This window comes from Triturus cristatus, chromosome 2_1 (genome assembly GCF_964204655.1).
Source record: "Triturus cristatus chromosome 2_1, aTriCri1.1, whole genome shotgun sequence".
Taxonomy (NCBI): Eukaryota; Metazoa; Chordata; class Amphibia; order Caudata; family Salamandridae; genus Triturus; species Triturus cristatus.
Window position 1 is genome coordinate 574,159,777 of NC_140581.1, and position 17,800 is coordinate 574,177,576.

Below are 17,800 nucleotides of genomic sequence, written 5' to 3' on the forward strand. Positions count from 1 at the left end.
ATGGGAGACTTGGTAGTAACCGAGTATAGGTGGCGGCCCACCCCCATCCTCTTTGTTTGAGGTCTTTTTTGCATATTTTCCAATCGATACAGGGCCTTCGCGCTGTCCATATAAACATTTTGCAGACATTTTGTAGCCAAGATAACTTGTTTACCAAGCATGAGAGTGGAAGTGACTTCGATGCATATAGTGTCTTTGGAATCAGTGTCAGCTATTATCCCTGCTACCTTTCCGAGCCGTAACAATGCATGGTTTCACCAGGAAGTATGCACTGCTTTAGCAACTTTCAAGAGGGCCATTCCCTTCCCCTTCCTCAAAGACCATTTGAAGAGGGTCTGGGAATGTAGTTGAAAGGCAGATATCTTGCCGCCCTCCTGGATCAGACATTCTGACTTGATAAAGTTTATTTGGAGACCTGGTAAGTCTCTGTATTCTTCCAATACTGTGATCCATTCCCTTAAAGATTGCTTAGGTTCAGTCACGTCAGTCAGTAGGGTGTCATCTACAAAGGCTGACAGTTTTTAGATGCCTTGATGTTCTATCAAGACAACAAAAACACATCCAATCTTGACTTTGTAAGGATTCATGAAGGTCCTAAGAAAGTATCTCTGAAAACATTTGTAAGTGTCTTAATCAAGAGTACTCTTCCTGTAGTGCTAGAAGAGGATCAAGGAGGCATAGGGTCATATGTAAAAAGCATTTTTGCAATCAGACACAGTCCGATTGGGCCGTTTTTGACTGAAAAATTGCTTTTATATATGTTCAAAGCACAAATTGTGATTCAGTAACACGTTACCAAATCACAATTTGTGTTTGCTTTTTGGTATTTGGAAGGGGTGTGTTTGGGGGGGTCCTTTCCAAATACCGAATCTGAATGTGATGTATGAATGTTTTGCAACCACATTCCGGTCCCAATAGGACACTTTCTCCTTAGAGAATGGATTTTTCTTTAAGAGCAGGCAGTGGTCTCACTATCATTACTAATGGGTTACAAACTACCTCATTAATATTCATAAAGTAGGTCGATTAGTAACCCACTAGGAATAGCTATTTAAAAGATGTATGTTTTCTTACATTTGGAATTGCGATTTCCTAATTGCAATTCGGTAAGAATCGCAATTAGAAAATAGCAATTGTCGATTTTTGTACATGTGGCCCTTATTTATCACGATGGCATACAGGATAACATTCCAGAAACAAAGCGGAGCGGTCTCACACCATCACAGCTTTCTTCTATGACTAGTAAAAGAGCAGGACATGAAAGAAGCTCAGTCTGGAAGGCCTGTAATTTGTTCAGGCTGGAAAGGGAGTGTAGAACAATGGTGCAGAAGGGACAAAATAGGTTTTGTGAGAACTTCGAATATGGTCTGTAATAATGAATATCAATAAATGTCAAGGCCACTTGAATTATGCTTCAGAAGAGGACCAAGTTATGCACCAGGATTGACTAAATTATTCTGCACTAAAAGGCAAATTATGCAGTTTATTGTAGTACATTTTGTGATAATGTTAAGCATCTTTTGTCATTTTTACTCATGATAACATTAGCTTTGAAAATATTTCACCCTGTTATTTACAATTTGAGACCCAAATCCAGCAACAAACAATTGCAAGATGCCCAGTCAGCTTTTGCAAAGGGGCATCAAGTGCGCAGGAACACATTGCCATAATTTTAAACATTTTTGATGTTTGAGCTAGGCACAGGTGGGGGTGTTGGTTGATTTCCAGCGTGGCTTATGGCAGCACATTCGAAAACTGAGCACACTGTTTTCATCAGGTAATTACTCCCACAATCACCTTTTTTAGTTGCCTTTAATGTCTGAGTGCTCAATACTCTGAGTAAATTTTGATGGTCTCTTTCTAGTCAGGAGATTCGTGGAGTAAGGTTTTGAAAGAGGTACAAGTGTCACAACGGACCTAACTTTTGCCATACTGTTGGATCTTGATTCAAGTGCGAGTAAGAGCCCCCGGGGAAAGAAAGGCATAGACTAGTCCTTCCCTGGGGCTATTCCTGAGTAGACAGGGCAGCTTTGGGTAGTTTTGGGGGGGCAGGGCCGGGTCATCTGCTTGCATATAAGGGCCTGGTGAGGCTTAAACGGCCTCTACCGGACCCTGTGCATCACTGGTGTAGGTGTTAAAAAGGATAAAGTTAGGGGCATATCAACAACAACCGGCGATAATTATCTCTAAGCGCACTTAGCGCTAGGATAATTATCGCCGGCTAGCGTGAATTTTTATCGCTGAGATAGCGTGCTATTAGCAACGCTTATCTCAATAGCGATAAAAATCCTCACGCTAACAGGCTAACGTGAGATTATCGCTGGAAACCCAGCGATAATCTCACGTTACCTTGTTGATAGGGACAGGCAAACTTAGCCATGATATCCACCTTACATAGGATATCATGGCTAAGTCAGAAAAATACCAGATGTAAAAAAGCAGCGTTAACCGCGGTTAGCGCTGCTTTTTTTGTCTCTAACAGGGTTAGCGACATTCTTGATAATAGGAGAAATGTCGCTTAGCGACATTTCTTCTATTATTTTACTCTGGAACGCCCCCTTTGCATCTCATTAGAGATGCAAGGGGAAGCGTAGAGTAAAAGGGTGCTAACATGCAAATTTGCGTGTTAGCACCCTGTTGTTGATAGGGCGCTAGTTTTATCTCTGCTTTTTTGGCTTTTAAAGCCAAAAAAGCAGAGATAAAGCCCTTGTTGATATGCCCCTACGTTTGTTTAAACTGGGAAGAGGAAACCAGCGAGAAGGTCGGTGGGAGTGGGGGATGGTGAAGTAATATTAAAGTAAGATGAAAAGAAGGTCGTCACAAGCACCAAGGCATCATGCAAACGTGTGAGTGGGAAGAAGCATAAAGAGAAGAAAAGCTGTCAGTCAGATAGCTCGTCAGAGACAGATAAGGACAAGTGTGACACAGACTCAGACGAAGTCAAACATAAAAAGAAGCAACCATATATGGGCCTAGCTATGCCCCTAGGTTCACATCTGTCTGAGAATGGAGACACGGGTACGTAGATGTATTCAAACAATTACATAGGGACATACAGGCCAAAGAAAGGCCAAAAGAGGAAGAGTGGGAGCTTATACGGCAGTCTAGAGTGCCAATCAATATGGAGAAATGGATGTCAACATTCCTTATGTATGCCAGAATGTACTGTGAGAGACATGGGGAATGGTGATAGCGCTGCTTAAATACATGGACATGATCAGAAAGGCCCAAATGCACTTCGGGGATTCGCATGGCCCAGCTACGATGAAGAGTTCAGGGCACGGGTGAGCCTGAACCTGGACAAACCATGGGGGAAGTCGACTCCGAACTTTGGATGCAGTGGTTGTCATCCACGCAATCAACGCCATCCACACACATGCCTAGTGGTTGCCAGTCACGTAACGTCCTTTTCCCCCTAAGCCCGCCTTGCAGGGGGTGAGTTACACCCCAGAACCAGCTGGAGCCAATGCTGTGGTGTGCTGGAATTACAATAAAGGCTCCTGTTCCATGCACCCATGTAAGTTCAAACATAAGTGGTCGAAATGTGGGGGGAAGAACCCTATCACTCAATGTTTCACACTGGCCCCCCCTGCAGAAATATGGAAGTGAGCCTGGGGTAGGGGTCAACAGGGACAAAAGGCAATTACTCTCATTAAGCTGGAAGCATTGAAGCCCTGGCTGGTGAAATACCCCACAACAGGGAGCTGCATTGCGGCTGGAATGGGGCTTTAAGGAGGGTTTTCGAATTGGGTATCAGGGTCCTAGGAGGCAGAGATGGGCTGACAATTTGCGGTCAGCCAAGGAATTCCCAGAAGTAATGGCACATAAATTGGACAAGGAGGTGAGAGAGGGAAGAATAGCAGATCCTTATGCAGTTTTGCCCATGGCAGATTGGACGGTTTCACCTCTGGGGGTGGTACCTAAGAAAACAGAAGGAAGGTTTAGTCTCATTCATCACCTATCATGGCTGGAGGGGGAGTCGGTTAATGATTACATTGCAGAGGTGGATTCCAAGGTGTTGCACGGTGGATGATGTGGTGGCCTTAGTGAGGAGTTGTGGTTAAGGGGCTGAATTGGCAAAGTGCGACATCAAGTCAGCAGACTAGTCTTTCCCTAGGGGTATTCGTGTGTAGACAAGACATGTTGGGAATAGGTCAGTTTGGGGGCGAAGGGGCAGGTCATCTGCTTGCTTAAAAGGGTCCAGTGAGGTGTAAACAGCCTCTTCCAGACCCTGTGCATCACTGGGTTAGGGGTTAAAAAGGATAAAGTTATTTTGTACACACTGTGAGAGGGTAACCAGTGGGGGTTGTGTGTCGTGAAAGTTTGTTTCTTCCAATATTAGGATGGGTTGCAGCTTTAGCAGGCAGGGCAGAACTGTTTGGGGGTGAAAAGTCACATGCGGGCTCTTACACACCCTCGGAGGGAAGAAGGGTGTGAAGGAGGAAAAATCGGGGGTGGTACCTTCTCAGGAAAGAATGGAATGAGAAAGGACGGTTGGGGTTGAAAGTTGCTGGGAGACTTGATTGGACGTGTGATGTTGGGGGTTTGTTGTCTTAAGTTATAAGTTGCTCTTAATGGTTAATGAAGTTATCAATATACACCATGTCCTAATAAATTTGGCCTTTCACACTATTCATGGGGTCATGTAGTGTTTACTGTTGCACAAACTACTGCTTTGTAGGGCATTTATCAGTACATTTTGTGCATGGGTGGGGTAGAGCGGATCGTTTTGGACATTTTGTGTATGTTTTTTACTAGGTCAATAGGGATAAGCTTTGGTCGGTTCAGCTGGGGGTCGAATTCAAAATTGTCAACTTCCTCCAAGATCTGCATAGGGATATGTCAACAGCTGTTAGATAGGGTGAGGAAGGTAGCTGATCAGACCTATTTAAGCTCAAAAGGGGATGTAAGAAATATGCGCATTCTTGTCCCATTTTTGTTCACCTTATACATTAACCATCTTGAGGCCTCTTTATGCTGGGTGGGGTATGATGTACCACAGATTGGGCAATGAGCCATCCCTGCTTCGGTGTATTGTGAGGCTACAGTTCAATTGACTAGAACCGCCAACTGCCTTCAACATTCATTGAATAACTTTGTGGATTTCATTGATTCTCTAAATATGTCTACAAATTATATGGAATCAAATATTAGGATTATGGCCATGCCAGAGAGACGTGCAGTAAGATGGCAGCTGCCTTATGCGGCTACGCCAGGTCGAGGGAATAATCTACCTTGATTCCTGCACAGCTGGGACCTTGATCTTACTTCTTTCATTTTGAGAGTGAATATGACTGGTGACCAAGGCCCAAATAGCCAGGACCAGGCAAAGTCCTCCTGTGGTGCCATCCTATGCTGAGAGGGTAGTGCTCCCTCCTCTGCTGTGTCGCAGCATGTTGGACCTCGTTGGACCTGCACAAGAGTGAGTGAGCCAATTTCCTCTCTTGGGTAACTCATCACTTGCCACACCCATCTCCATCGGGGTTCATAAGGGGTCATAGCATAGAGTATGCCTTACTAGGGATTACGGAACAGGAGTTGGCCTAACGGCTAGGGCGGTCGTCCTTCAGGTTAAGTTCACGAAATATAAAACTCCCGCAAAAAATAAAAATAATACAAAATTAAATTAAAAAAATAAATAAAAACGTCAGCTGGATGAGGGGAACACCTTAGCTTTGATCTTCCTGGACTTGAGTGCTGCGTTTGTTACGGTGTCCCATACCATTCTGCTGGATAGACTGACATCCATTGGTCTGAAGGGTACCGCTCGTGAATGGATAGTTTCTTTCTTAAAAACAAGGTCTTTCCAAGTATTTTCCAAGTATTTTCATCAGATTCTCGGTCAGAGACACAGACCCTCATTTCAGGAGTCCCCCAGGCCTCTGCATTAAGTCCCTTGTTATTTAACCTGTATGTCTGCCCATTGGCAGATGTGGTATAGAGGTGTGGTCTCACATTGTATTCATATGCCAATGACACCCAAATCGTTTTCTCATTGACTTCCCATGAGAAACACTAGGCTGGGACAATCAATTACGGTCTCAAGCAGATTGCTGCATGGATGGACGTCAATCTGCTCAAATTGATTGAGGATAAAACTGAGGTTTTGATCTTCGGCAAAAATCCTCACCTATGGGGTCCCAAATTTTGGATGGCTTTCTTAGCACTGCTCCCACCCCCTCTCAAAAAGTAAAAAACTCGGGTGTTTGGCTAGATGGAGATCTGTCTATGCGTCCCCAAGCAGCCATAGTGCCATCAACCTGCTTCGCAGTCATGAAGTGGGTAAAAACAATTGTTGGATTATTCCCCATCTGAGGCCACTAATTCAGGTTCTCATTCTTTCTAGGTTGGATTATGGCAATGTCCTGTACCTTGGGGTGGACAAGGCAGCCATCCATCGACTCCAGGTGGTACAGAATGCTGCGGCTAGGTTTCACACTTGATCTTCAAGAAGGACCGCGGATCCCTCTATTCTGAGGGAATTACATTGGTTACCGATCGAAAAAAGAATACATTTTAAAACCCTTTGCTATATGTTTAAAGCAAAGGCTGGGCTGGGTCCTGAATACATTCTAGAGTTAATCTCCTTGTACATTCCCTCACATAATTTGAGATCTGCAGACCAGGCACAATATCTTGTACCTAGAATACATCTGGCACGTTCAGGCGGGCGCTCTTTCTCCTACCTGGGTCCAAAAATGTGGAATGCCTTACCTCAGTTTATGAGGAACTGCACCTCCTTACTACTGTTCCATAAACTCCTAAAAACATGGCTCTTTTAATGGTAGTGTCTTCAGTCATGCCACAGTAGTGCTTAGTGCCGGGAAACCCATGGGTAGCTGTGCACTTTACAAATGGCAAATAATAATAATACTAATAATAATAATAATGACACCCTCTATACAAACCTCAATAGCTCAATAATTGCCCATTACTCAGCACTGTTGGAACAGTACCTTCATTCCATTAAATTATTATGGCTCGAGAACTCCCATTGACAGTATCTCAACATCCTCTTCTTGTGGAGGAAATTGCACATACAATCCAGAGCATTTCTGGTGACAAGGTTCCGGGGATAGATGCCACACTGTTTCCCTTTCTAAAGAGTATGCACAGATCCTTGCTCCCAACTTGCTGGCAGTCTATGATGAAGCTCTCTGAGTTGGAAGCCTGCTCCCCCTCAGTATGTGAAGTCGTAATCATATCCATCCTGAAACCCAGGAAGCCGCCAGACCAGTTTAACTCCTACCACCCACGTTCAATGAGCAATGTTGACAATAAAATTCACACTAAACTACCCATCTAACACAACTGCTACCTGACATATCCAGCCAGACAAGTCGGGTTTGTATCAGACCATAACACATCACATAACGTCCTCATGATGTTCCCACCCATGCATTCCATTGACCCCCAGCTTAATCCGGCAGCAATTCAACCCTACTAAGGCATTTGATTCCCTAGAATGTCCCTTCTTGTTACAGCTGCTGCAGTGATTGGGATTTAGTCCTTCTTTTGTCCGCATCAATGGCAAAATGACTGTCTCCTTCCCTGTGACCAGAGGCACTGGACAGGAATATACCCTGTCACATATTCTCCGTGCCATTGCCATGGAGCCCTTGGTGGCTCGATCACAGCAACACCATTCACAAAGAGGGTTCACCTTTAATGCCAGGAGCATACTAGTTTCCATGTATGCAGATGATGTCACACTCTATCTGAGAGGCCCTCGCCTTAACACACCTCCTGTGTTCCTTGAAGTCATCCGCTTTAACAGTCTCGCTGGCATCACTATAAACTGATCTAAATCGGTACTGTTTCCACTTAGGAAGGTCATTAACTCCTTCACCACCGACTACTCATTGAAGTCCACTATTTGGATATATGGCTTAACATGGACAATAGGGAAATCTGGAGACCTTACTGTGGAATGTAATGTCATGGCTTGGGGATCATGTACCACTCTGGACCAACCTGCCATTTTCCATGGCAGGGATGATTGCCACCCCCAGGATGCAGATTCTCCCCAAGTTCCTTCATCTCTTCATTATTATCACTATAACCCTTCCACACATCTTGTCACTTTAGCATGGGCTGGTAGGCAACTGAGGGGCACCTAGGAAACACTGGCTCTTCCCTTTGATCAAGGTTGCTAATGCGCCCTAAACATAGAACTTTATTATCACTGTGCACTGGCTTTACCCACCTCTGTTCCAACCTCACTTGGCACTTGAATCAGACAACAGGGCTCCTTGCCTGTTAAGTACTGTACTGCACTATATCAACCTGACCTTTGCCCTTGCACGAAGATTGAGACTGCTGCCTGCAAAACCTGGGTGTGGGATAGCTTACCTATTTGCGCTCAGCTCAATTGCATATACTACCCCAAATTCCCCTGAATGATCACCCACTTCTCCCGGCAGTAGTGAATGACTGAGCTCGCCACCAGCTTGCTAGACTACAGTTACATACGATGGGTGACCTTTTTCAAGGAGGACTGATTTCTTTCAGTACAACATCTGCTTGCACTCCCATAATGTACCTTGCTTGAAGTCTTCACATCTTTCTGACTCATAGCTTCAAAGCAGACCCTGCATGATATGTTCCCTTTAGCCCTTCACCACATTCCATGTATTAGATTTGATATTGGCAAAGCACTCCTTGCGTAAACTGATCACACAACTTTATTTTACAATGCAGGAGAAATCCCCTGTATGCACCTCTAGGGCCTGCTACGGCTGGGAGTCGAACTTGATCCCCCCGCTCACCGTGGCACAATGGCACTAATCCTGCGGACTGACTAAAGCTCTTTCTCCCAACTATAGACTGCGCTTATTACATATTAAATTCCTTCATGAAATGCATCGCACTCCTCCCCTGCTGCATCGCATGGGCCTTGCACAGCATTGCAGATGCTGTGCTCATACTTCCATTCTCCACCTAGTGTGGGGTGTACTGCGGTTGCTCGCTTTTGGATGGAAGTCTATGATGCTATTGCCCTGAATACTGACTATCACCCTCCACAGACCTCGCTGATAGCCCTCTAGGGTTATGTGAAGAACACTCCAAGCATGGTCTGGTGCCTCATTGCTATGCTATTACAAATGAAGCATTGCAATACACCGGGCCACTGCCTCACTCCACGCCTGGAGAGCTGGTTGCAAGATGTAGCCTACTGCCAAGAGCAACTCACTGACTACTGGGAGCTGATGCTCCAGGGCTCTGTTCATTGGATAAATAGTCCCACTTTACCACATATCTCTCCTTTAGGCGTGGGGGGAGTTCGCATAGCCGCGCTACGCGGAACGCCGCAAAGTGGTAAAAACATTCTGCCCCGCTCTGCGGAGTTCCGCGATCGAACGGAGTTCCCTTGTCTGCCCGTTCATGTGACGTTTACGCTGTACGTCAACATAAAGTGCTTTCTCAGTAAGAAATTGCATGGGAACTGCCCCACGCGGTGCGCATGGGCATGGCCAACTTGTTTCTCACTGGGTCTAATTTTTCATCCTTCCTCAATCTCTTTAATCCTTGTCTTCTAAAACACGTTTTCCCATCTCTTTTTTTTTATTATCTTACCTTTTGTCTTTCTGAGTGTGTATTTTATGTTTTTCTTACTTTTTGGTGTGTTTTATTTAGTTTTGTACTTTTAAATTTTTCGCTTGTATTCCTTATTTTTTTACCTTCCTTAGTTCTTTTTCATGTTTTTTTTTCTCCCCCCCGAACTATGGCAGAGCAGGGTGACGGAACGCTGAGCCAGGAAGGGATTCAGCCCCTTGCTTTGTTTTCAGAGGTGGAGTTGGCGGCGCTGTTTCTTTTTGTTCAGTGTCACCTCCCCTCCACCCTGGCAGCAGGCAGAAGGCAGCAGGCCTGGGTCCGTGTAAGGACTCTGGAAGTGCCAGAAGCGCGAGGCGTGGGTGCGCAGGTCAGTGAACTGCTGCTCTGGGGTCCGGCGCACCCAGCAGCAGTTGATGCACCAGTGGTTCGACATTCTGGACCGAGAGCAGGACCTGTTGAGCCTGCTAGGGGTGGAGGTTGACAGGCTCAGTGAGTAACTAACTCTAATTATCAATATTATTACTTGTGTGCTCTATGCTATTGCTAATCTTTTTTTCTCAATTTACAAACATGCTGCTCACATTCAGGTAAGTGAAGTTTACAAATATTATGTGATTGTTATTCTAGACAGGTGCTCTGCGCTACCTAATCATATTTATTGGCGCCCGCTATGGCTGATTATGTAAGAAGTAACGCAGAGAATCCTTTGTCCTGTCACTAAGATAGTGGTAGTTAGTATTAGTAATTTAGAAGCGTGCGTCCTCTTACTTCAGTTCTTAGAGCTAGGTCGTACAGTGGCAACAACACATTTGGTGTACTATGCATGCGTCCATCTACACAGACTTTGTGAACTGGCCTGTCAAACGGGTTGAGATTGCCAATGAGATGAGAACAAGCAAAAATCATTTGCTGCAATTTATTAGTGATTCCAAAATCTAGTTTACTAAATTTGGAATAGGGCTAGGTAGGTTTAGGAAATTTGGAGTAGGATAGGACAGTCCGTGATACTACTACTAGTCGATCTAATTTAGAAAAGTTCAATGTTATTGTCTTTTCCTGTCAAAAAATAATTTTGGAGAGATTATTCATGTACCAACAATCTTTTTTTGTCTTCATGTCTTACGTTAGCATCCTGGGGCGAGAAGAGGGCTCAGGCGGGTGAGAGAGCTTGAGGGCCTCACAATCCCAAAGTTCCTCGGCCGATGGCTCTGTTGGCCCCAGTAAGTAATCCTGTTAACATTATTATTTATTTTCCTAACATTTACCACTCCTTATTTTGAATTATTTTTTCTACCCGTTACCTAATTTTGTTTCCAAATCCTCTTCAATCTATCCATTTCTAAATTATTGTTATCCTAGCATTATCCTATTTACTTATTTTCTACATGTCAAGGTTCTGTACTTTACTTCAAACTGTCTCTGTCTGTACTAGTCTGTCTGTAGCTTCCTTTTTTCAGCTTTATCAGTCAGCTTTCCCTCTTCCCTTATATAGTTTGTGGACTGCCTAGTGGTGGTAGTGTTACACTCAGAGAACCCAGTGGTCACATACTACTACTCTGCCGTGAAGATTGCATGCCAAATTAAGGTTTTCCACGCATTTGTCTTGAGATACGAAGGCTTTCTTTTACTTTCTCATGCTCAATCAGTAAAACGAGAGAGTGGCGATGGTCATCTTGGACATGCCAAAGTTATGTTTTAGCTAGGTCTAGTATTATTAGCAGCTGTTGGTGAACTGATGACCATGCACCATGGCTTCAAGGGTGTATAATGCGGAGGACGGCCCCATTGCATTTGCCAACCAAGATCATATGTCCAGTTGTCCACTCTTATTTCTTTTCAAAAACTCAGTATCATCAATAGTTCTGCTAGCCCATTATAGTTTGTCTTGGCTTATCAAAAATTGCCACCACCAACAAGCCCACCCTGATATTTTGATAGAAGAAGATACTGTAACCAAATTGTAGTGATGTGTGTGGCTGCATATTGCTTTAAAAAAAGTTAATAATGTGTAATGTTTTTCCTAGCCAAACTGACCACCAGTGCCATCAGTGATACGCCAGCCAGGCAGCAGAAGTGGCAGTGGTAGGGGGATAGCCAGTGGCAGTGGTGGGCGGTGGTAAGTCATATTGCTTGCTTCTTGGCAACTAATCATATGCTCACAGCAAGGGTGCACTGTTGACTTACAGTTGAACAATGAACACACCCCTCTCTTAGCATATACAGCAGGAATTGAGTAATTAACTCTTCTATCTGCAATTCAGAAGACAAAGTTTCATAAAGACATTTAACTATAATGGGTTGGTGGACAAGGGAAAGAAGAATGGAAGTAGAAAGGATGGGTGAAATGTAATATTACTTGAAGAGAAGTATGAGTGGATGAAAGGATGCATATAGGTGGCTAATAGGATGCATGGATGGGTGAAGGATGGATGAAAGGGTATAGTTGAAAGGATACCTGCCTGGATGGGTGAATGTGTATGGGTGAAAGGATACCTGCCTGGCTGGCTGGGTGAAAGGAATTCCTTGGGTGGGTGTGATAGGTGAAGGTATGCATGGGTGGGTAATATATTGGTGGAAGTTTCGTTGAGAATGAGAGCTGTGTTTGAATGGATGGATATATGGATGGATGGATGATTTTCCATGGTAAAGACTGGATTGAAAGAATGAGAAACGTAAACGGTGAGTAGCAAAAACAAGGGTGAGGAATCAAACAATGCAATGATGAATGGTAAAATCCTTGGAATGAAGAAGAATCAAGGCACTAGAGTCCTCCTCTGTATGGGGCATTCTTCTCACCTTTACTTGCTTGAAATGGTTTTATCAAGGTTTTGATTCAAAGAGTTGAGGTGGTATTTCAGACTACTCCTTTGACTCATAGTAGTTTTCAAGCATGACAGATATTATGTATATTCCTACCTATCCACCCATCATCAATCACCTACCTCCCTCCTTACCCATGGCATTTTGCCAATGATACCCATGATGACCTATCGGCAGCATGGTTTGATCGGCGGCACTGCATTATTGGCTGTGCAATGTGTGTCAGCCTCAGTTAATAATGTGTAGGCCCATTTGCAAATTTCAAGGCAATGCGAAAAATAGCTGGGCTTCCATTCACTCCCAGTGCCCACTTAGTCACTTCCTAGTAAATAACTCCTTTCCTAAGTTCCTTCTGTCCCAGCCTTCAGTAAAATAAAAAATAAAAAACATTCCTTGCATGCGCCACATTCCTCTGGCCAAGTGATATATTTTATAATGGCTTCCATAACGCATTACGTCTGTCCACATTTTTCCCTTTCACAAATTGCTGAACAACGTGCTTCACTACAGCAAAAGCTCAGGCACTTGATGATGATCATTGATGACCAGTGAAATGTCTACCTACCCGGCCTAATCCCTCTAAATTACCCGCAGAAGACTAAGTTAATAATTCTTTTCCTTACTGCCAAGCAAATCTATTTTGTTAGAAAATGTCAAAGTGTGGTGATGGAGGGTGAGGCCAGGGAGTAAAGTGGGACTAAGAGTAAGTGCCTTTGCATTTTGCAGATGGAATAGTCTGTGATAAACGTGCCAAATACAATATCCTGTTCATTAATCCTTTTCCTGTACTGTGGTGCATTGCTCTTCCCACCGTCTACTTACGGGCAGACAGGAGGATGTCTGTATGCATGATTGTTTTATATAGTACCTCAAGTGACATATTTCATTCATAGTAATGACTTTTAGTCAGGGTGAAACTGAGGGATTTAATAAGATAGTTGTCTAGTACAGCTGCCCCACATGCAGACAGTAGTAACATGAGTATGTCTAAGGCGCCAGCTTAGCTAGAATGCCTACATTTATTTATCTCAAGAGAGAGAAGATACTTGTGTACTCCATAGTGCATAATGCCTGGAACTCAAATCACATCAAAATCAATGGCACGAGGATAACAGCAAATGTACTGCTACTGTGCCACTATATAAGTTTATGTGTTTTTCTAAGAGAAATGTTTACAATCTATATAGCTATGTAGCTACTCCTACTGATCCGACTCCTACCAGGCAGGAGAGAGCAGCCCAGACCCAGCAGAGGAAACTGGAGGCCATCAGGGCCGAATACCAGAAGCTGGTGGCCTTGGAGGAGGAAGAGGAGGAGGTGGCTGGAGCAGCTCAGATTCCCAGGGCCCAAACCAGGCCCCAGTGTTTCCAGTACCCCGTTGTCATGGTCCAATGGCACCCGCCCGCCGCCATTCCATCACTGCTGCTCCCCTCTTTATCTGCGCATTTCAACACCACATTATGGAGACAGGTGCACCTAGAAGCCAGGCAGGAGGAATGGATGGAGACAATGGAGAGGCACATCAAGAAGCTCCTAGCCCGCCGTAAGTGCCCTGTTCCGCCCCTTTTTTAATCCTTGTTTTGGTGTATGAGACATGTTGTTCCAAGAGGGTGGGAATGTGGGAGTTGGGGCATTATTTTAATTTTATTTATGGACAATTCTGTGTTTGGAGTTTACTTTGTTTGGATGAACACTACTTGGGAAATTAGTTGGGGACAGGAAACGAGGTGGGCCGGTTGTGAGTTTAGTTTATATTTGTTAGGAGAATGCATGTTCTATAGTTTTACATTACGATTTAAATCTTTTTTGGGGGGGTTAATGTTTTAAATCGCATTGTTACCTTTGCTGCAGCAAGTTTTAAAAATCTGCTGATAATGTAAGAACAAAACAGTTGTGCGGTACCCTGCCTTGTCCTATTACTCTCTCTTCCTAGTCTCTGCAAACTGGAACTATATTAACCTCTAAGGACTCAGAGTGAGGTGGTGAATTTATATAGATTGCAGGTCAAGAATGATTCAACCACAGTTCTCTTACCTGATGAGATGAAGTGAGGGCTGCATGGTTTCCCAAAATGTCATGGTGGTGGTGGTAGTAGTAGCAGCATGACAAACCACTAACAGTGAAGGCATTGAGGTCCCACGCCCTTGTAGGTGAACAAAAACGGTGGGACAAGGACTATTTATCACAGGGAACAAATTAAATGTAGAATTTTAAAAACTGAGTTAATACCGTACAAACTTTAAAAAAAACAATGAGAGAGTCATCGGAGAATTAGACTACTAGTACTCACAAAGAGAGACAATAGAGGAAATACGATAAGCAATGCTAAGTTGAATTAATCAGAAGAACAATGCTGAGCTAGTAAACGTTACTAAATTAAGTCGACTCAAACTGCTACGAAATGGACAAGGGTAAGATTTGACGCAATAAAGGGACTGAAGGATGCTGCTGGCAGTGATGTTTGTCTGAAAATATTGATCACTGTTTTTATGCATGGGTGGCTAATAATAAATATGGCCAGTGTGCACTATACTTTAAGCTGAAGATCCTCACTCTGCACTGAGTTGGTGTTGCTTTCACCACAACCACCCCACCAATTGTGTAATCAATTAATAGTATAAATTATTAAGTCACACCTCAATAAGCCTGGGGGAAGAGGGTTAGGGGTTTGATGAATAGATGAAAAGGGGGATTTGGGGAAAGGTTTGACAGAGACAAACACTACACAAGGACAACATTCATCTTGGCAATAAGCAGCCGACCGTCATAAATCTGTAATGAGAGGAAAAGGAAACAAAGGAATGATGATGAGTACAGCGAAACCAAACCAAATATTCCGTCTTCCCCCAGAGAGACCCACGTTACATTATATATCTAAATGCTCTGTGTTACCAAGCTTTGAAAGACAGCAAATATAATACAAATTAATTTATCTGTAGGAGTCAAGTGAACAACATACACAGTTCTAGTGATTACTAAAAGAAAAAATGATGCTGTATTGCCTAATTGGGAATTGCATCTGGACTGCCCGTCAGTCTTGGGTGCCTGGCGTATGCGGTCTGGTAAGGTAAACGTGAGTGTGTATGTTGGTTTTCCAGTTTGGTACAGGGTAAGAGGGTCTGCGGATTGAAAAACAAAAATTATATAGTAGAATCAAGGAGAAAGAAAGAAGTTAAACTTCATAAGGAGTGCACCGAGAAGACTCATGAGGCAGCACAAGAGATAGGGGAGAAAAAAGGCCTTTTTGCACTTTTTCATTTATGCATTGAGTATGAACAATTTTAGGTGAAGGCAATTTTACAACAAACAAAAATCATAAAAACCTGGCATGTAACTATTGGTATCATGCTGATCAAACTCGCAACTGTCATTATGATCATTCAATCATCATCATCATGAATCATATAACAATAATATGTAGTCTAACAGTACTTGGAAATGTCTTTCTCCAGTTAGCTTCAACAACAGGCCCCTTACCCAACCACCACTTAGCTTCAAATTTGAGCCTGACAGCACTGAGCACACACAACCAGCAACATTGCTTTTTCCAAATCAAGTACAATCAATGAGCCGCTGTCACTACTCACCAGTCCACCCCTCCACAAAGCTGGGTAGGTCACTTTAAAGTCAACACCAAATCTGTTGGTTTCAGTGAAGTTGAAAATGTCCTCCTTCGGGTGGCAGTTCTCAAAGTAGTCATAGCCACGCCCACTCATTCCATCATTCCTTATCCGAGTCCTGACTCCGAATAAGGTGTCCAACTCCGTACCGACTGTGTCCCGACTCAATTGCAATAGATCAACCTGTAGAACAATTTTGTTGGCGCACAACAAGAGAAACAATGATTTATTTTTTGTTTAGGCTAGATTTGTGTTTGCGTGATCTATTTTAAAGGGACTGGTCAGGTTGTATACAAAAGCTTTTTGTGGAGTGGACCCAGTGAAGAAATCTCGCTATCTATCACAGGGGAAGTAAAACAAATCACCTTCAGGGAAAGAATTATCAGCCATCGGGAGGTGGCCACCAACATTGTAAATCATCACAAACACATTTCAGCATAATTATTTCAGATAAATTAACACCCAGTGCCACACTCCCTGCCACCACATGAATCATCTCCACACACTCACAAACAACAATCACTCAGCGTGCAATGCATGACATTTACCTGTTCTTCAAGCGTGGTCACTGTGACCATGGTACATTTGCAGATCCATTGTTCATGAAGCAGATAGTGGCCAGTCTAAATCAAATAATGAAGGGCAGTCTGGCTAGGGTAATAAAAAGTAGGAAAGGATAGATAGTCATGGGCCAGGGCTGGAAGCAGGCAGTGGCAAACATTCCATCCAATGTCCTTGAGGGAAATGGAGGGACTTCTTCACTGCACAGTGTTGCAACTCCAATCCAGCAATAAAATGTATATAAGAGTAAGACGGTGATGAATTAGTCAACCAGACATAAGCAAACACAATTAAATAATGTTTCCGTAGGTATATATTTATTTGGAGTGGCATAAAAGAAACAAAGCAGATTTGCGATAGAGACTGAGAGAGAACGTTCTGTGGTTATTGGCCCAGGCCTAGTAGTCAGGGAAGTAGAGCTCGTCCTCAAACTCTGTTTGTTCACCCAGAAATAAGTCATCTAACACACTACTTTCATGAGTCTTTGTCATCTTCCTTCTCCTGTTGTAATTCAGGTGTGGAGTAATCCGGTGGTATAAAGTGCTGGTTCATTTTGATGATGGTTAAGCTCTCCATTTTTTGGGGCGAGATACTGGTCCTTCCCACTGTGACATCAGCAGCACTGAAAACATGTTAGGCAGAGACACTGGCTACCGGGCAAGACAGATAGTTTATTACCAGCCTGCTGAGCACTGGCCATTGGTGCCTCTTCCCATACCAATACATCAATGGGTATAGATCAAGGTAGACCTCTGTTGGGTCATCCAGATAGACCTGAACCATCCACTCAATGGTCATTGGTACTCCACTTTGCTCGACCTCTTTTGCCTTCGCCTCTGCATTGGACTTTAGCCATGCCAGCAGAAACCACACTTTTGCAGATTTTGGCCTGATGCTCCTGTTGGTGTTCTTGTTGTTGGTTTTGGCTGCTGAGAGCCAGCCGCACAGCCCTCAGGCTCTGAACTTGAAGGCTGCCCTGCAGAACTTGTGCCATGGAGGAGTGGGCCTCTAAATCCGGCCATTCTTTATCTAGCTCACTGGCTTGCTCAGCTATCCATGTTTTGTAGTTTGCAACATCCACATCTGAAAAAGGAATGATACTGGACAGTAATGGTTTGAACCATGCATCAAGATTTGTGGCACAGATGTCATGTTTGGATTACTCAATATCTCTTTGCACCCTTGTGTTAACAGATAAGCGAAGGATTGAGCTCTCCACCAAGTCATATGCATTTTCCTCCATA